At 37.6% G+C, this 20,740-nt stretch overlaps 1 protein-coding gene across 6 annotated transcripts in view; it reads left to right on the top strand.

Moving 5' to 3' along the window:
* Nucleotides 1-20,740, top strand: part of MEF2A (myocyte enhancer factor 2A) — a 179,935-nt gene that overhangs the window by 15,038 nt on the left and 144,157 nt on the right. For 4 of the 6 annotated variants that reach the window (XM_027521841.1, XM_027521838.1, XM_027521845.1 and 1 more), the window contains exon 2: nt 18,609-18,694. The exons of the other annotated variants lie outside the window; for them this stretch is intronic. The gene's annotated coding sequence lies outside the window, so the exon portion shown is untranslated. The remainder of the gene's footprint in view (nt 1-18,608; nt 18,695-20,740) is intronic. 6 annotated transcript variants of the gene reach the window in all.

Below are 20,740 nucleotides of genomic sequence, written 5' to 3'. Positions count from 1 at the left end.
TATTACAGGAGTCTTAAGTACTTTTTTCTGTCAAGTTATTAATTCAAAGATTTATTTCTATAATGTATATTAGAAACACCTTGGTTTTATTATAATATGAATGAGTTATAGGCCTATATTCAACCTAAGACTTAGTACTTCTTTATTCTAATGACAGTATAATATAATACCTTTTTGAAAAAGATAATTTCTAAACTTGGAAATTGATCTGATAGATGTTGACTTCTTTGAAAGTTAAACTACTTGTATCTCTTCTCATTGTTTTTCTACTCCTTTTCAGCCTTCTCAGTTTTATGATTTGAACTGTTGTTCTTTGATTACAATAAACTGTAGGTATTGTGTTATTTCTTAGTTGTACACTTTTATTGTGTTTAATAGGTTAGCACTGTGTTTATTGTAGCTAAAGTTAATTGGTTCTCTATCTTATATACTTTATATGTCTGTCTTTTTAACATGAGAAGTTTAACCTAAAGTTGGAAGTTATTTATGTTTGGTTTCTAGAATTTAGTTGCTTAAAATATTTATTACATTTAAACATTTCTTTCCATAGAATTAACAAGTTTTTGATCAGTGTTTTATGCTGTTGGAGGGAAATTGACATGTTCTACTAGTCATCATGCATTTATTTTTAAAAATCTAGGCCAGAATTAAAAGGCGTGTTGACCTTAAAATCAGAAATCTTTCATAATATAAGTCAAAACCTTTTATTATTAATGATGTGTTTTTGGAATTTTCCTCCGGCCTTTTTCATGGTGTTTAAAGACAGTACTTATGCCCAGCTGTCTGTCTTTTGTACCTCATATATGAGCTTTCATTTCTTTTTTCATAGCTTCCATAAGTCATAAATAATGACTTTACAGGCATTTTATACAGTTTATTTTCCTTGCCCTATGCCTTCTCTTCCTGGTAAATATGGTAGCCCGGAAGCAGTGTCTGTGGCTCTGTTCCCTTGAGGCTTCCTTTTGTATTTTTTTCATTTTCCATTGTCACTACTTTAACTATTGTTTCTGTATCGTTGATGCAGAAACATAAGCACATATAAGATATAGCTCTTTGCTTCTAGTTGGTGATTGTGTAGAAAGGGTACAACCCCATTTATTACTGTGCTACATTAATTACCATGTGATGTGTAAATCGTAGACACAGTGTATAGATTAGGGAGTTCAGGGAAGGAAGAGTTTAGAAGTGACCAGGGGATGCTTCATGAGAGAATTGATGTTTGAACTGGATGTCAAGCTTTATTGTCAGAAATGTAGAAAATATATTCCACAAAAGATATTCCATATGTATTGAACCCAGTTTGGCTCAGAAGTTCAGTTCAGTTGCTCATTCCTGTCCAACTCTTTGTGAGCCCGTGGACTGCAGCACACCAGGCTTCCCTGTCCATCACCAACTCCTGGAGCTTGCTCACTACTCCTGTCTATCATGTCAGTGATGCCATCCAACCATCTCATCCTCTGTCATCTCCTTCTCCTCCTGCCCTCAATCTTTCCCAGCATCAGGGTCTTATGCAGTGAGTCAGTTCTTCATATCAGGTGGCCAAAGTAGTGGAGTTTCAGCTTCAGCATCAGCCCTTCCAGTGAATATTCAGCACTGATTTCCTTTAGGATTGACTGGTTGGATCTCCTTGCAGTCCAAGGGACTCTCAAGAGTCTTCTCCAACACCACAGTTCAAAAGCATCAATTCTTTGGTGCTCAGCCTTCTTTGTAGTCCAGCTCTCACATCTATACCTGACTACTGGAAAAACCATAGCTTTGACTAGATGGACCTTTGTTGGCAAAATGGTGTCTCTGCTTTTTAATATGCTGTCTAGGTTGGCCATAACTTTTTTTCCAAGGAGCAAGGGTCTTTAATTTCATGGCTGCACTCACCATCTGCAGTGATTTTGGAGCCCCCAAAAATAAAGTCTGTTGCTGTTTCTAGCGTTTCCCCATTTTTTGCCATGAAGTGATGGGACCGGATGCCAAGAACTTTGTTTTTTGAATGTTGTTTTAAGCCAAACTTTTCATTCTGTTCTTTCACTTTCATCAAGAGGCTCTTTAGTTCTTTCTTTGCTTTCTGCCATAAGGGTGCTGTCATCATATCTGAGGTTATTGATATTTCTCCCGGCAATCTTGATTCCAGCTTGTCCTTCCATCCAGCCCAGCTTTTCTCATGATGTACTCTGCATATAAGTCAAATAAGCAAGGTGACAATATACAGCCTTGACGTACTCCTTTCCAAATTTAGGACCAGTCTGTTGTTCATGTTTGGTTCTAACTGTTGCTTCTTGACCTACATATAGATTTCTCAGGAGGCAGGTCAGGTGGTCTTGGTATTTCCATCTTTTGAAGAATTTTCCACAGTTTGTTGTCATCTACAAGTCAAAGGCTTTGATATAGTCAATAAAACAGAAGTAGGTGTTTTTTTGGAACTCTCTTTTTCGATGATCCAATGGATGTTGGCAATTTGATCTCTTCCTCTGCCTTTTCTAAATCCAACTTGAACATCTAGAAGTTCACAGTTCATGTACTGTTGAAGCCTGGCTTGGAGAATTTTGAGCATTACTTTCCTAGCATGTGAGATGAGTGCAGTTGTGCAGTAGTTTGAACATTCTTTGGCATTGCCTTTCTTTGGGATTGGAATGAAAACTGACCTTTTCCAGTCCTGTGGCCACTGCTGAGTTTTCCAAATTTGCTGATAAATTGAGTGCAGCACTTTCCCAGCATCATCTTTTAAGATTTAAAATAGCTCAACTGGAATTTCATCACCTCCACTAGTTTTGTTCGTAATGATGCTTCCTAAGGTCCACTTCACTTCACATTCCAGGATGCCTGGCTCTAGGTGAGTGATCACACCATTGTGGTTATCCGGGTCATGAAGATCTTTTTTGTATAGTTCTTCTGTGTACTATTCCCTTGTGGCTCAGCTGATGAAGAATCTGCCCGCAATGTGGGAGACCTGGGTTCAGTCCCTGGGTTGGGAGGATCCCCTAGAGAAGGGAAAAGCTACCCACTCTAGTATTCTGGCCTGGAGAATTGTATAGTCTATGGGGTTGCAAAGAGTCGGGCACGACTGAGCGACTTTTGCTTTTGCATTCTGTGTACTCTTGCCACCTCTTCTTAATATCTTCTGCTTCTGTTAGGTGCATACCATTTCTTTCCGTTATTGTGCCCATCTTTGTATGAAATGTTCCCTTGGTATCTCTAATTTTCTTAAAAAGATCTCTAGTCTTTCCCATTCTATTGTTTTCCTCTATTTCTTTGCACTCATCATTGAGGAAGGCTTTCTTATCTCTCCTTGCTATTCTTTGGAATTCTGCATTCAGATGGATATATCTTTTCTTTTCTCCTTTTACTTTCGCTTCTCTTCTTTTCTCAGCTATTTATAAGGCCTCCTCAGACAACCATTTTGCCTTTTTGCATTTCTTTTTTTGGGGGATGGTCTTGATCACTGCCTCCTCTACAGTGTCACGAACCTCCATCCGTAGGTCTTCAGGCACTCTGTCAGATCTAATCCCTTGAATGTATATTTCACTTTCACTTTCATTGTATTTCATTATACACTTTCACTGTACAGTCATAAGGAATTTGATTTATGTCATACCTGAATGGTCTAGTGGTTTTCCCTATTTTCTTCAATTTAAGTCTGAATTTGGCCGTAATGAGTTCGTGATCTGAGCCACAGTCATCTCCCTGTCTTGTTTTTGCTGACTTTATAGAGCTTCTCCATCTTTGGCTGCAAAGAATATAACCAGTCTGATTTCAGTATTGACTGTCTGGTGATGTCCATGTGTAGGGTCGTCTCTTGTGTTGTTGGAAGAGGGTGTTTGATATGACCAGTGCGTTCTTTGGGCAAAACTCAGTTAGCCTTTGCTCTGCTTCATTCTGTACTCCAACCCCAGTTTTGCCTGCTACTCCAGATATCTCTTGACTTCCTACTTTTGCATTCTAGTCCTCTATGATGAAAAGGACATCTTTTTTTGTTGTTACTTCTAGAAGGTCTACAGATCTTCATAGAACTGTTCAACTGCAGCTTCTTCAGCATTACTGGTTGGGGCATAGACTTGGATTACTGTAATATTGAATGGTTTGCCTTGGAAACAAAGAGAGATCATTTTGTTTTTTGGCTCAGAAGTAGAAGACAGTAAACAAGGAAGAGAGCATGAGACCAGATTGCAGAGCACCTTGGATGTTGAGCAGGTTCAGCTTGGTTCTTCAGCTAAGTAAGAGCTGTTGAAAAGTCTTTTAAACTTGGAATGGACCAGGGCCTTCTTTAATATTAATATACCTATATAACAAGATAGGGAAGATAATATGTCTAATAAAGCTTGGTTCTTTAAAGAATAATGCTTAACAACACTTTGTTTAAAAAGGACAGTTCTAGCCTCATTCTTTGATTATTTGAGATAAATTCATGGGAATATATGCTTTTCAAGTAGAAGACATGTATAAAGATAGATATTCTTTTCTCCCTCTTCTCTGTATCTCACTTCTTGATTGTCTTTCCATGTCAGGCCAAATGCTGTGTTCTCCATGAAGAACTGATTCCTTCCAATTAGGAGGCTTTTCTTTTGAAATCCTCCATTAAAGTTTGGATCTGTCATTTTGTACCTACCATGTTTGATGTTATAATAAAGGCAGTAAATGTATACACACTGCATTGAAGGTTTTATGCTTGTGTCTTATTGTTGCATTTTCATGTTGATTTTTAGTGAATATATAGTGATCTATTAAATTTCTGTCTTTAAAATGACCCTAGATTTTACCCTAGGATTTGGGCTGAACTGAGGTTTTGGACTGAACTTCCGCTACTGGTCTGGATCAGTAATTCTGAACATTTTTTTCTGCTAGGAGATACAGTAGATGAAATTTTGACACATTCACTTCCATGGATCTGCTTAGCAGGGAAGTACACTGTTACAGTGGTTTATAATTGCCACAGCTCTCCTAGGATATGTTGTCAGTGTTAGAAGTAGTAGATGCTGTACAGTTCTTAGGGCAGTAGCTGTAAATCTTCCTAATTCTGTGCCACTTAGAAAAGTTACACCAGAATGCAAGCAGAGGTAATACTATCGGGATAATCTAAAGGCACCCACCTCTCTATTTTAAGGCTCAAAGCGGCCCTTTAGCAATATCAAATTATTTGCAATGAAAATCCCAAGTTATAGTATTCATCTTTGAGAATAACTTTAGGGTGGTTTGTGTTTTTTCTTTTCCATTAGTGCAGGTATTTTTGTTGTTACTATTAGTTTTAAATAGATCGAATCCTCTTTTGATGTGGATTAGACTGGTAGTCTGGATTTTATGCCTGGATTCCATTTCATTTCTTAAGTTTTAGAGCTTGTCTTCCTAAAAAGACCTCTGAGGCATATTCCAATTCAAACTGTAGGAAATAAAGTGTTCAAATTTTTTCTAGATTCTGGTGAACATCCTTATTAATATGGACATCTGTTTGATGCACTTCGGCAGCTTACCAGACTGTTTAACCAAAGTGATGTATATTTGGCCATTCATCATGTTAAGTGCCTAGTGTGAAATTTGAAAGTGTGTTGATTTTTAAACTTTTTTTGTGGACAAAATATACTTTTTGTTATTGGGGTTCGAGTGGTTGAGGACTGTAAAAAATGATAAATTCCAGTAACTATATGCCTGACAAGCAATACTAGGAGTGTTAGCCCTTAAGGTTGGGTTGAAGCATAGAACAGATGGAGCTTCAGCATTTGAGATGTAACATCCTCCACTTGGTGAAATATAGCAGTATCAGAACATGTAATAAATGTTAATATTAAATATTAATATGAATGCTGTATGGTTGCTGATTATAGATTTGAGGGTGATAAATTATTTGGAGAATAAAATGGGAACTAGTAATTTATGTAAAATGCTTAGTCATTTGTGGCTTAACTTCAGCTATGTATATCATTATGGGGAAGATGTTAGATACCATAATGAAGCAAGATTATAGAAAATAAAATGCAAAGATACTGTATAACAGTGGAAATGAACACATATATCCACACAAAACTCATATACCATTGCTCATAGCAGCATTATTTATAATAGGTAGAAAGTGGAAACAACTCAGATGTCTGTCAACTGATGAATGAATAAATAAAAGGTGGTGGGTTTGAGTACTGATGCATGCCGTAACGAATGGATCTTGAAAACACTGTTAAGTGAAATAAGCTAGTCATGGAAGACCATAATATGGTTCAATTTATATGAAATGTTCAGAATAGGCAATTCTAGAGAGACAAAAAGTTGATGCCTCACTGCAGGGCTTGGGGTGTGGGGTGGGAATAGGGAGTGGAGAGTGACTGCTGAGAGATACAAGTTTCTTTTAAGGGTGATGAAAATGTTCTAGAATTACTGGTGATGGTTGCACATTCTTGTGAATATAAAAAACATTCAGGTGTATATAACTTGAAATGTATGAATTCTATGGCATGTGAATTATATCTTGAAGCTATTTCCTTTTTTATTTTTATTTTTAAACAGAGGCTGTGTGAAGAGATGTTTTGGAGTAAATGGGTACTTCGGGGGAAGCAGATGGAAGTGGAAGGGCATGGAGAAAGATGGGCATTTCTTGGCATCAGTATACTATCACATTTTAACGCAAATGATGCCTTCTCCATTTGCTGGCTAAGAATGTAACAGATTGTGTTTTAGTGGGCATTGTATAAGAACCCAGCTTTTTAACATTATACTGATGCTGGAATTGTGCATTATTCCACTCGGCAGGATTAGTCTTGCTTTTGTCTTATTTTTGTATTTTCTGTAGTATTAGGTTGAAATGCTTTCCTGTTTTCAAGGTGATGCATAATTGTGTTCTGCCCATCCATCCATTGTACACCCTGCTTTGCTGTTTTTGTTCACACTTGCTCTCATTTGTGTCATCTTTCTTACCTCCTGTATTTGGAAAGTCCCTAGTTTGCTGTGTGCTTGAAATCACTTTCTTCCTTCAGTGCTTGCTTCTGTGAAATTAACAAAAAGGTACTGTTTCTTGTGGCTTAGTATCTTTTTATGTGTTTATAAATCTATACTTTTAAGGCCTTAGTAGTATTTTTTTTTCAATTCTAGCGTTATATTAAATGATTCCAAATATATTCCAAGACGTCTCATTTGGCTTTTGCTGTGTACAGTGTTTGGGTTTCCCAGGTGGCGCTAGTGGTAAAGAACCCACCTGCTAATGCAGGAGGCATAAGAGAGAAGGTTTCGATCCCTGGGTCGGGAAGGTCACCTGGAGGAGGGCATGGTAACCCACTCCAGTATTTTTTTTTTTACCCCAGGTTTTTTTTTTTTAATTTATTTATTTTAATTGGAGCATAATTACTTTACAATATTGTGGTGGTTTTTGCCATACATCGACATGAATCACCCACAGGTATACATGTGTCCCCCCATCCTTAACCCCCTTCCCACCTCCCTCCCCACCCTATCCTTCTGGGTTGTCCCAGAGCACCAGCTTTGAGTGCCCCGCTTCATGCATTGAACTTGCACTGGTCATCTATTTTACATATGGTAATATACATGTTTCAATGCTGTTCTCTCAAATCATCCCACCCTCCCCTTCTCCCACATAGTCCAAACATCTGTTCTTTACACATGTGTCTCTTTTGCTGCCTTGTGTATAGGATCATCATTACCGTCTTTCTAAATTCCATATATATGCATTAATATACTATACTGGTATTTCTCTTTCTAACTTACTTCACTCTAATAGGCTCTAGTTTTCTCCACCTCATTAGAACTGACTCAAATGTGTTTTTTTTTATAGCTGATATGTACCACAACTTCCTTATCCATTCATCTGCCAATGGACATCTATCTAGGTTGCTTCCATGTCCTAGCTATTGTAAACAGTGCTGCAGTGAACATTGGGGTACATGTGTCTCTTTCAGTTCTGCTTTCCTTGGAGTGTATGCCCAGCAGTGGGATTGCTGAGTCCTATGGCAATTCTATTTCCAGTTTTTTAAGAAATCTCTACACTTAAAAAGTTTGCATTCCCACCAGCAGTGTAAGAGTGTTCCCTTTTCTCCATACCTTCTCCAGAATTTGTTGTTTGTAGACTTTTTGATGATGGCCATTCTGACTGGTGTGAGCTGGCACCTCACTGTGGTTTTGATTTGCATTTCTCTGATACTGAGTGATGTTGAGCATCTTTTCATGTGTTTGTTAGCCATCTGTATGTCTTCTTTGGAGAAATGTCTATTTAATTCTTTGGCCCACTTTTTGATTGGGTTGTTAGTTTTTCTGGTATTGAGCTGCATGAGCTGCTTGTATATTTTGGAGATTAATTCTTTGTCAGTTGCTTCATTTGCTATTATTTTCTCCCACTCTGAAGGCTGCCTTTTCACCTTGCTTATAGTTTCTTTGTTGTGCAAAAGCTTAATTAGGTCCTATTTGTTTATTTTTGCTTGTATTTCCATTACTCTGGGGAATGGGTCATAGAGGATCTTGCTGTAATTTATGTCTTTTACGTTTGTGTGATTTATGTTTTTGTGGTTTCCTCCGTGTGTATGCTTATGTTTTTGTGATTTATGTGATTTATATTTTCCTCTACAAGTTTTGTAGTTTCTGGTCTTATACTTATCTTTAATCCATTTTGAGTTTAGTTTTGTGTATGGTGTTAGAAAATGTTCTAGTTTCATTCTTTTACAGGTGGTTGACAAGTTTTTGCAGCACCACTTGTTAAAGAGATTGTCTTTTTGATCCTTTGTCACAGATAAGGTGTCCATAGGTGCACCTTATCTCTGGGCTTTCTGTTTTGTTCCATTGATCTGAATTTCTGTCTTTCACCCCAGTCTTCTTGCCTGGAAAATTCCACGGACAAAGAAGCCTGACAGACTACAGTTCCATAGGGTCAAAAAGAGTCGGACACTCAGCACACACACACTCATGTATACATTTTTTGACTTCTGATTTCTTCAACAAAGTGATCATTTTTTAATAGGAATATTGCTGACTAGTTGACTTCCAGTGGCATTCTCCATCTGTTCCATTTGCCTCCTTTTCTGGGTTATTTCTTTACAAAGCTAGCACTTATTGAGCTTGTACTGTGTGCCAGGCAATATGCAAAGTATATATGCTTATTTAATTCTCTAACTAAATTTATGAAGTATATAAACTATTACTGTCATGTTTTATAGATGAGAAAACTAAGACTCAAAAGATAATGCTGATTGTTCTTGGTCTTAACTACATATGGTGTATAGCTTTTCTGTGTTGTATATATGTTTTCATAATGCTTGGCCTTCGTATGTATTTGATGGTTTCTCAAAATTTTGCAAATGTATTCCTGAATCGAATCATACAATACGTATTCTGTGTCTGGATTTTTTCCCTCACCAAAATGTTTTTGCAGTTAATCCATGTTTATGTCTATCAGTATTTTGTTCCAGTTTACTGTTGCCTAGTGTTCCTTTATATGTTTATATCACAATTTTTTTCATTCGCCTTTGATGGACATTTTGGTTTCCAATTTGGAAATAAAATTTCTCCCCTTCATTTTTGTGCTATTTTCATCATCTGTTTTATGCTGCATGTTATTATTTTTATATATTATTGCTACTTTTGCTTTACAAACTTGTATCTTTTTAAAAATTAAAAGAAAATAAACTCATACATCATTTCTGTTGGTCTTCCTTTGTGTAGAAATAAGTTTTTATCTGCTGTTTCTTAGAGCAGATTTATAGAAAAATTGAACAGGAAATACAGAGTTCTCATATATTAATACTTGTCTCTCTCTCATTCTTTATCTGTCTCCTTTTCCTATTATTAACATGTTGCATTGTTGTGATACCTTTGTTACAGTTGATATTGATGCATTATTATTAACTAGGTCCATAAGTTTATGTTCACTTAATTGTACAGTTCTGCTGTTCTTCCTGAAGAACTTATTTCAGTGTTCCTTGTAGAGCAGGCCTACTTGTGACAGGTTCTGAGCTTTTGTATATCTGAAAGTGTCTTTATTTGTCCGTCATCTGTGAAGGGTATTTTTGCTTTATGTTGATTTTAATTAACAGATTTTTACCCCTAGCACTTTAAAGGCGTTATTCCTTTGTTTAAACTTGTTAAAACAAGTTTTCCCTTACTTTCGTTGCTTTTAAGATTTTTTTTTTTATATTACTGGATTTTAGCAGTTTGATTATTATGTGCTTTGGTATGGTTTCTTTGTGCTTGTTTTTTTGTTCAGTGAGTTTCTTGAATATATAGGTTTCGTTTTTCTCAAATTTGGAAATTCTTCTGCCTTTATTTCTTCAGATATTTTTTTCTGACTCCCTATCCTTCTGGGACTACAGTTACACCACTTTTAGACTGCCTTTGATATTCTTGCAGGTACTTGATGCTCTGTTCTTCATTTCTTTTTTTGCTTTCTATTTTCACATCTTCAATTTAGGGATCTTTTTTCCCTGCACTGTTGAATCTGTTGCCAAGTATATCCAGTTTTTTTTTTTTTTTTTTTGAATACTGTATTTTTCATCTTCAGAGATTCATTTGATTCTTTTCAAAGTAATTATCTTTTTTCTATTTTTCATTAAATCCTTTAATATACTTGCAGCATTTTAACATTTATATCTTTGAGAATATCATCTTTTTCTTGTTTCTGGGTCTGTTTTCTTTTCTCAAAATTTTTCCCCTTAATATGTTAACACATTTTTCCATTTTCTTATGTTTAGTAAGTTTCGATTGACTCTTGGACATTCATCATGCTGTTGTGTGGATTTTGTTGGTTTCTTCTCAACAGGTTTTAATTTGTTTTGGCAGTGTATTCAATTTCTTATGGAAAAGCAGGTTAGCACTACTACTAAGAGGGTCATTCTGCTTTGGTTTCCACTGATTGCCCCAGGTTTCAGTGAGATCCTTCTCCCTTCTGGTTGAAACTTGAACATTTCCAAATCTTATGTAATCTCTGGTAACTTTTGAAATGTATTTGAAATTCATATCTCAGCCAATAAACACCTTGTATTGTGTTTATAGACAGTTACTTTATGTTTTGGGGTGTTTTTTGCCTGTTTTATTTTTGTCTTAATCTGGATTGACTTTTCAAACTGTTTTTACATAGACAACTCTTTTTCTTTGACAGTGTATTATGCTCAAATTTTATGCTCAAAATATGCAGAAATTTTGATAATTTCCAAACATAAAGATAGTAATTTCCTTCATAATTTTATCAATAATTTTAATCAAGATTTGAGGAGATACTTCTTAGGCCCTCAAGATTTGAAACTAGGAATGCCAGTGTCGTGTTAGCAGCACTTTGGTTTCACTTTGCTTTCTAGTTTGTTTACATTCACTGATTAGACACTTAAATAACAAGCTAATATGGCAAGAGATACGAGGTAGGGAACAGCTCACTTAATTTAGGTCATTCGGGTCTTCAGTAACAACAGTTGTACTGGATTTTGTCTGTTTGCTTGATAAAGCAAATTTGGGACATTTGAAGAAAGGTTTTGAACCTTGGTCATTTCGTTTAACCCTTTTTGTTGATACAGAAAACTGGAAGATGACAATAACTTGTGCTACAGTATAAAATATGAATTTCAACATTTAATTATCACTGAAATGATAATACATTTAAAGGACTTATTTTAGGGTACCCCTTTTAAAAGTTTTTTTTTTTTTTTAATGATCTCCATGTGATTTTTGTGGTACTGTTTGTATAATTTTTAGTTATGGTAATTGTAATATAAAAACTTAAAATGTTTTTTTAAGGTTGTAGAGAAATGATCAGTGCTTATCATTTTTTGTTTGTGTCAAGCACTGACCTGTTATTTGTCAGGATGTCTTCATGGGTATTGATATATGCATTGTATTTCTGAAGCTGCTCAAATGTATTAGCCCTCTGAGACTGATATACTTTGCTGTGTTTTGAGTCTATTGCTGTATTATACATTCATTTATTTCATTTACTGAATTTATTCAGCACAAGTATTAACTGAACTGTGGTTATACATAGCTGTTAAAAGCATTCCTGGGTTCTAACCCTGGCTTTACTGCTTTATTGATTTAGCTGTATGACTTTGGCTAGTTGCTGCTTAGTATTTGTTTCCTCCTGAGGCTAATAATGAGGTTATGGTTAGCTTTACATCACTTTATATGTGTAAAGCAGTTAGGATACTGATTAGTATATGGTAAATACTCAAATGTTATTGCTGCTGTTTAGTTATTATTAGTATCATTGTTATGTTAGGCCTTTCCTGGATACCTTTTCTCAAATTTTAATCCCCTCCCTATGATAGTACTTCTTTTCTGCTTTTTTTTACTCATTAAGGACTTTATACTAACCTGCTGTGTACATTATATATCCTGTATTCACTATGTGTTGCACGTCACTTCCACTAGAATGTAAGTTCCCTTAAGTCAGGAGTAGATATAGAAATTTATTCCTAGCACCTAGAAAAGTGTCGGGAATATATTGGATGCTTGGTAAATGTTTTCTGAATACATGCTGAATTGTGTGCCAGATATTGACTAGATATTCAGTTCAGTTTAGTCGCTCAGTCATGTCCAATTCTTTGCGACCCCATGAATCACAGCACGCCAGGCCTCCCTGTCCATCACCAACTCCCAGAGTTCACTCAAACTCATGTCCATCAAGTCAGTGATGCCATCCAGCCATCTCATCCTCTGTCGTCCCCTTCTCCTCCTGCCCCCAATCCCTCCCAGCATCAGGGTCTTTTCCAGTGAGTCAACTCTTCTCAAGAGGTGGCCAGAGTATTGAAGTTTCAGCTGTAGCATCATTCCTTCCAAAGAACACCCAGGGCTGATCTCCTTTAGAATGGACTGGTTGGATCTCCTTGCAGTCCAAGGGACTCTCAAGAGTCTTCTCCAACACCACAGTGCAAAAGCATCAATTCTTCAGCGCTCAGCTTTCTTCACAGTCCAACTCTCACATCCATACATGACCACAGGAAAAACCATTGCCTTGACTAGACAGACCTTTGTTGGCAGAGTAATGTCTTTGCTTTTCAATATGTATCTAGGTTGGTCATAACTTTCCTTCCAAAGAGTAACCGTCTTTTAATTTCATGGCTGCAGTCACCATCTGCAGTGATTTTGACTAGATATTGGGGATACAGAAATGAATAAAGTACAAAAAAGTTCCTTCTGTTAAATAAGCATATAGTATAATAGACTCATACCTATAAAACTGTACTTAGTTTGCCCCCCTCTAAGTGATGGTAATGGTAAAGGAAACGTGAAGATGCCTTCACAGAAGATGTCCTTGAACTGGACATTTGGTCTACCTAAGAGACAAGGGGGAAAGCTGTTTCCAGTCAGAGGTCAAAACTTGAATGAAACTTAACAAGCCATTGTTGTCCTGGACTAGGATAGCTTGTAGTCAAGGTTAACAACAGTGTTAACTGTTGATGGAGAAGGGAATAGAAGTAGAGGGTGCTAGGAAATTGGTGGGGACCAGGTTTGGGAGAGCTGGCTGTTAGAGGTACCAGCTGTCTAGCTGTTGCCTGGACAGAGTAATGGGATTTTGGATATTCAGTATGTGAAACTTAATGATAACTGACTGAACCACTAACATTTTAGTTTTGGTTTTATTTTTTGAGGGTGAGGGTATATTTCATTATAGATTGTTATAAACTATAAGAACTTGCTTTTTAGAATATTGCCTTTTAGCAACTATTTTAGAACTGTATATAAAATAAACTTGCCAATAATAGTTAACTTATAGAATTGAGGAATTAATATTTTTGATATAAGAATAGGTACCATGTGTGTAATCATCAAATTTGTATTTAATGAGTTATTTACCAAGGGTCAGATTGCTAAACTTTTAATTCCTTCTGTGACACTGACACAAATCTAGTGTCAAAGTACATTTAAAATAATTAGTTTTGTTTAGGCTGAGAAACATGAAAAATAGTTTTGTTTTGAATTATTAGATTTTAGAAGTTAGTACTGTAACTGTATTTGAGGACCTTTTTCTGAGTTCTACATTTCAGTACAATTAGATTGAAAGCAGAAATCAGGTTTCTAGCTCCTTTTAACCTCACAAAAAACAAAAGGCTTAGTTGTATGTGTGTGTTTTAAAGTTCAATTTTTTAATACTTAATTTGTTTATATAAAATGAATATTTGGCATATTGTGGCTTTCCCCCTGCCTCTAAAAGGGGTGTACAGTTCAGTTAGAAACAAAACTGCAGTACCACAATAATTAATACTACTAAGATTCAAGATACTGGTGTTTGTGTGGAGAAATTACCATTTTCATTTGATGAAGCAGATTTACTTGGGGATTGCCATAATTACTGAGTCATGCAATTCTAAATTGCTATTAGGTTGGTACAAAAGTAATTGGCGGTTTCGGACCTTGAATTTTAAATCATTATCACCAGGCTCAAACGCATTTTTATTAATCGAGATAGGAACATTATAATCAACACATTTTTGCCAGTGAGAAATAAGTTGTTTATTCCTGCAGCATAAAAATCTATGCATCAGACCAACTTTTGGAAACTGTTGGAACTCTTTTCTGCGTCCTGCTGGTTGTTGAAGTATTTTCCCTCCAAAAAGTTGTTGAGATGCTTGAAAAAGTGGTAGTTGGTCGCAAGCGGTCAAGTGAACGTGGTGGATGAGGCAAAACTTTGTAACAAGATTCGTTCAACTTTTGAAGCGTGGATTGTGTGACGAGCAGTTGGCTGTTGTCATGGAGAAGAATTGGGCCCATTATTTTGACAGTGCTGGCTGCAGGCATTGCAATTTTCTGTGCATCTCATTGATTTGTTGAGCATACTTCTCACATGTAATGGTTTCACCAGGATTCGGAAAGCAGTAGTAGATCAGATGGGCAGCAAACCACCAAACAGTGACATGACGTTTTTTGGGTGCACGTCTGGCTTTAGAAAGTGCTTTGGAGCTTCTTCTTGGTCCATCCATTGAGCTAGTTGTCGCCGATTGTTGTCTTTCGTTGCGTGTCACCATCCACTCTAGAAATGGCTCATGGTTGTTGTGTAGAATAAGAGAAGATGACACTTCAAAGCGATGTTCTTTTTTGATTTTTGGTCGGCTCAGGAGGCACCCACTGATCGAGCTTTTTCACCTTTCCAGTTTGCTTCAAATGCTGAATGACCATAGAATGGTCAACGTTGAATTCTTTGGCAACTTCTCTTTTAGTTGTAAGAGGATCAGCTTTGATGATCCTTTAAGTTGGTCACTGTCAACTTCCGATGGCTGGCCACTGCCCTCCTCATCTTCAAGGCCCTTGTCTTCTTAGCAAAACTTCTTGAACCACGACTGCACTGTACATTCATTAGCAGTTCCTGGGCCAAATGCATTGTTAACATTGCGAGTTGTCTCTGTTGTTTTACGAGCCATTTTGAACTCGAATAAATAAATCAGTTGAATTTGCTTTTGATCTAACATCATTTCCCTAGTCTAAAATAAATATAAAATACACAGCAAGTTATATCTTTTGCCCTTTCATACTGTTCATGGGGTTCTCAAGGCAAGAATGCTGAAGTGGTTTGCCATTCCCTTCTCCAGTGGATGTTTTGTTAGAACTCTCCATCATGACCCGACTGTATTGAGTGGCCATACACAGTATGGCTCATAGGTTCATTGAGTTAGACAAGGCTGCGATCCACGTGATCAGTTTGGTTAGTTTTCAGTGATGGTAGTTTCCATTCTGTCTGCTCTCTGATGGATGAGGATAAGAGGCTTATGGAAGCTTCCTGATGGGAGGGTCTGGCTGTGGGTAAAACTGAGTCTTGCTCTGGTGGGCAGGGCCATGCTTAGTGAATTTTCTAGTTCTGCTTCATTGACTTACCATCTACTTTGACATAAATAAACATTGACATAAACATCGACTTCATTGACATAAACATCTACTTCTACATTGACTACGCTAAAGCCTGTGACACTGTGGATCACAACAAACTGTGGGAAATTCTTCAAGAGATGGGACTGTCAGACCACCTTACCTGCTTCCTGTGAAAACCTATATGCAGGTCAAGACACAACACAGAACAATGGACTGGTTCCACATTGGGAAAGGAGTATGTCAGGGCTGCATACTGTCCCCTGCTTATTTAACTTATATGCAGAGTACATCATGCAAAACGCTGGATTGGATGATGCGCAAGCTGGAATCAAGATTGCCAGGAGAAATACCAATAACCTCAGATATGCAGATGACACCACCCTTATGGCAGAAAGTGAAGAGGAACTAAAGAGCCTCTTGATGAGTGTGAAACTGGGGAGTGAAAAAAACTGGCTTAAAATTCAACATTCAGAAAACTAAGATCATGGCATCCGGTCCCGATACTTCATGGCAAATAGATAGAGAAACAGTGGAAACAGTGATAGGCTTTTTATTTTCTAGGGCTCCAAAATCACTGTGGACCATGACTGCAGCCATGAAATTAGATGATTGCTTCTTGAAAGGAAAGTCCCTTGGATTGCGAGGAGATCAAATGAGTCAATCCTAAAGGAAATCAATCCTGAATATTCATTAGAAGGACTGATGGTGAAGCTGAAACTCCAATACATTGGTCACCTGATGTGAAGAGCCAACTCATTGGAAAAGACCCTGATGCTGGGAAAGATTGAAGGCAGGAGGAGAAGGGGATAACGGAGTACCAGATGGTTGCATGGCATCACCAGCTCAAGGGACATGAGTTTGGGCAGGCTCAGAGGGTGAAGCACAGGGAGGCCTGGTGTGTTGTGGTCCATGGGGTTGGAAAGAGTTGGACGTGACTGAGTGACTGAACAACAACACAAGTAATAAGTCATTAGCAAAAAAAAAAAAAAAGAGAGAAATGCATATTAAAATGATGTATAACTTTACCCACATTTATTTAAAAATGTATTATAATATCAAACAGCAAATTTTAACAATGCAAAATTGCAGTTACTTTTTGCACTAATTGAATAGATTAACATTATAATTGATCCTGGCCAACCAGGGTGAGGAGAGGCTTACATCTTTCTCTTTGTACCTAAGTGTCTTGCTATTGGAGCTTCCCTCATAGCTCAGTCAGTAAAGAAGCCACCTGCAATGCCGGAGGCCCCGGTCTTCTGTTTCCAAGCAAAAGTGTAACAAGACTGAATCATTCTTTATGCACTACACCATTGGTTAGCATTCACTGCTGCTAAGTCGCTTCAGTCGTGTCCGACTCTGTGCGACCCCATAGACGGCAGCCCACCAGGCTCCCTCGTCCCTGGGATTCTCCAGGCAAGAACACTGGAGTGGGTTGCCATTTCCTTCTTCAATGCATGAAAGTGAAAAGTGAAAGTGAAGTCGCTCAGTCATGTCCGACCCTCAGCGACTGCATGGAGTGCAACCTACCAGGCTTCTCCGTCCATGGGATTTTCCAGGCAAGAGTACTGGAGTGGGGTGCCATTGCCTTCTCCGTAGCATAAGAGTTTTCATTCTTTTAAAGGGAACAATGAAAATGAACATAAAATGCCAAAAACAAGTATGAAACTGAATAACGTCTATTATTCACATTAATAAAGGAACACTTCAGTTTCATACTTGTTTTTGGCATTTTATGTTCATTTTCATTGTTCCCTTTAAAAGAATGAAAACTCTTAAGTATATGCAATTGCATTGACTACATACACATTTTATGGCAGTATAAGTCACTGACCCTTTGACAGTTTTTTTTCCTAAATTAGAACGTAATACAGTGAACATTTTCAACTATTTTATGAGAACGTAAGTTCAGTAGGCTCTGTGTACCATGTAAGTATAAAGTATATCTTGGGATACAGAGGATAGGAAAATGGGACCTGGGACACCAATTTGTGGATCTTGGCACGGGTAGTATGCTGCTGCTAAGTCGCTTCAGTCGTGTCCGACTCTGTGCGACCCCATAGACGGCAGCCCACCAGGCTCCTCCATCCCTGGGATTCTCCAGGCGAGAATACTGGAGTGGGTTGCCATTTCCTTCTCCAATGCGTGAAAGTGAAGTCGCTCAGTCGTGTCCAACTCCTAGGGACCCCGTGGACTACAGCCTACCAGGTTCCTCCCATGGGATTTTCCAGGCAAGAGTACTGGAGTGGGGTGCCATTTATTACTAAACATTAAAGAAAACTTGAAAAATTGGATTAATGACATTAGAAATGCCCAGTTCGCTAACATTATGTTTCTATTAGCCAGATAAAACAACTGAGTTGTAAAGATGTATTTTCCATGGTGCTGATGAACCTGTTTGCTGGGAAGGGATAGACACACATATGAGAACAGACTTGTGGACACAGTAGTGGGGAGAGAGGGGGAGGGATTGAGAAAGTAGCGTTGAAACATACGTACTGCTGCATGTGAAACAGATGGCTGCGCGAAGTCACTGCATAACGCAGCTCAGCCTGGTGCTCTGTGATGATCTCACAGTTGGGACGGCGGGGAGGGAGGCTCCAGAGGAGGGAACATGTGTATAATTACCGCTGATTCACATTGTTGTATGGCAGAAAACAACAACACTGTAAAGCAATTGTCCTCCAGTTAAAAATTAAAATTTTTTAAATTATTTTTCTATTCAGTAAGTATTTGTAGAACTATCTGCCAGGGGTAGTGTTCAGTGTTGAAATTTGTAGTAATGAAATTATATTTAATTTTGTTTTAGAGTTAAGAATAATAACCAACTTAATATTTTTTTCTTTATTAAGGAATTGGATTTTGTGAAAAAGGAATAAAGAAGAGTTTTCTGAAAGGATCACATCTAAGTGCACTTTTTGCTGATACATCACTTCTAGTAAGACATTCTTTTCATTTTTCTATGTTATGAAGTAAATAAACACAATGGGAATGTTTTTGAAAAAAATTGACTGTCTCTTGAGCTTGAATAACAGTCATTTTGGAGTTTATGTTGGGGATTAATGTAGATTAATTAAGGAAATTTGTAAAATCCAGTCTGACATTCACATACACACAATATATGTAATATTGTATGGTGACAGTTTCTTGAATAGTAACACTGCTGAGATAATTCCAAACTTTTACATCTTTTCCACTTTCATCTTCCATGACAATTACACATATTGAAGATAAAGAAAATCTATAGTCCATATTAACTGAGACAATAAATTGGTAGAATAGAGGGATTTTCAAATGAAAGACAAAGTGGACAGGTGTAGCCATATTTCTTGAAAGGTAGAAGGATTGAAGGAAAAATTTAAGCAAATTTAAGAACACTTTTTAACATGTGAGCTTTTTTTGTGACTTGTTTTTTTGCCTTAACTCATAAGTCCATATTTGCAGAGTTCTGGAGTAGGCTATTTTGATTTAAAAACTTACGTTGGCCTAAGATATGTAGTTTTCAAAAAGCTTTCATAAGTGAAACATCACCTGAATTCTGTTTTCTGTTCAAAATGGAAGAGAAGTGAGTTATAGTGATATTAGAATATTGTAAAATATGTAATTTCACAAAACATTCAGTTCAGTTCAGTCACTCAGTCGTGTCCGAGTCTTTGCAACCCCATGAATCCCAGCACGCCAGGCCTCCCTGTCCCTTACCAACTCTCGGAGTTCACTCAGACTCAAATCCATCGAGTCAGCGATGCCATCCAGCCATCTCATCCTCTGTCATCCCCTTATCCTCCTGCTCCCAATCCCTCCTAGCATCGGGGTCTTTTCCAATGAGTCACCTCTTCGCATGAGGTGGCCAGAGTACTGGAGTTTCAGATTTAGCATCATTCCTTCCAAAGAAATCCCAGGGCTGATCTCCTTTAGAATGGACTGGTTGGATCTCCTTGCAGTCCAAGGGACTCTCAAGAGTTTTTTCCAACACCACAGTTCAAAAGCATCAATTCTTTGGCACTCAGCTTTCTTCACAGTCCAACTCTCACATCCATACATGACCACAGGAAAAACCATAGCCTTGACTAGACGGACTTCTGTTGACAAAGTAATGTCTCTGCTTTTTAATATGCTTTCTAGGTTGGTCATAACTTTTCTTCCAAGGAGCAAGGGTCTTTTAATTTCATGGCTGCAGTCACCAACTGCAGTGATTTTGGAGCCCCAAAAAACAAAGTCGGACACTGTTTCCACTGTTTCCCCATCTATTTCACATGAAGTGATGGGACTGGATGCCATGATCTTCGTTTTCTGAATGTTGAGCTTTAAGCCAACTTTTTCACTCTCCTCTTTCACTTTCATCAAGAGGCTTTTGAGTTCCTCTTCACTTTCTGCCATAAGGGTGGTATCATCTGCGTATCTGAGGTTATTGATATTTCTCCCAGTAATCTTGATTCTAGCTTGTGCTTCTTCGAGCCCAGCATATCTCATGATGTACTCTGCATATAAGTTAAATAAGCAGGGTGACAATATGCAGCCTTGACGTACTCCTTTTCCTATTTGGAACCAGTCTGTTGTTCCATGGCCAGTTCTAACTGTTGCTTCCTGACCTGCATATAGGTTTCTCAAGAGGCAGGTCAGGTGGTCTGGTATTCCCATCTCTTTCAGAATTTTCCACAGTTTATTGTGATCCACACAGTTAAAGGCTTTGGCATAGTCAATAAAGCAGAAATAGATGTTTTTTTGGAACTCTCTTGCTTTTTCGATGATCCAGCAGATGTTGGCAATTTGATCTCTGGTTCCTCTGCCTTTTCGAAAACCAGCTTGAACAACTGGAAGTTCACGGTTCACATATTACTGAAGCCTGGCTTGGAGAATTTTGAGCAGTACTTTACCAGGGTGTGAGATGAGTGCAATTGTGTGGTAGCTTGAGCATTCTTTGGCATTGCCTTTCTTTGGGATTGGAATGAAATCTGACCTTTTCCAGTCCTGTGGCCACTGCTGA

The sequence above is a fragment of the Bos indicus x Bos taurus genome, chromosome 21 (assembly GCF_003369695.1).
Source record: "Bos indicus x Bos taurus breed Angus x Brahman F1 hybrid chromosome 21, Bos_hybrid_MaternalHap_v2.0, whole genome shotgun sequence".
Classification (NCBI taxonomy): domain Eukaryota; kingdom Metazoa; phylum Chordata; class Mammalia; order Artiodactyla; family Bovidae; genus Bos; species Bos indicus x Bos taurus.
The sequence above is the reverse complement of the archived record's forward strand: the minus strand, read 5'-3'. Positions and strand labels throughout refer to the sequence as shown.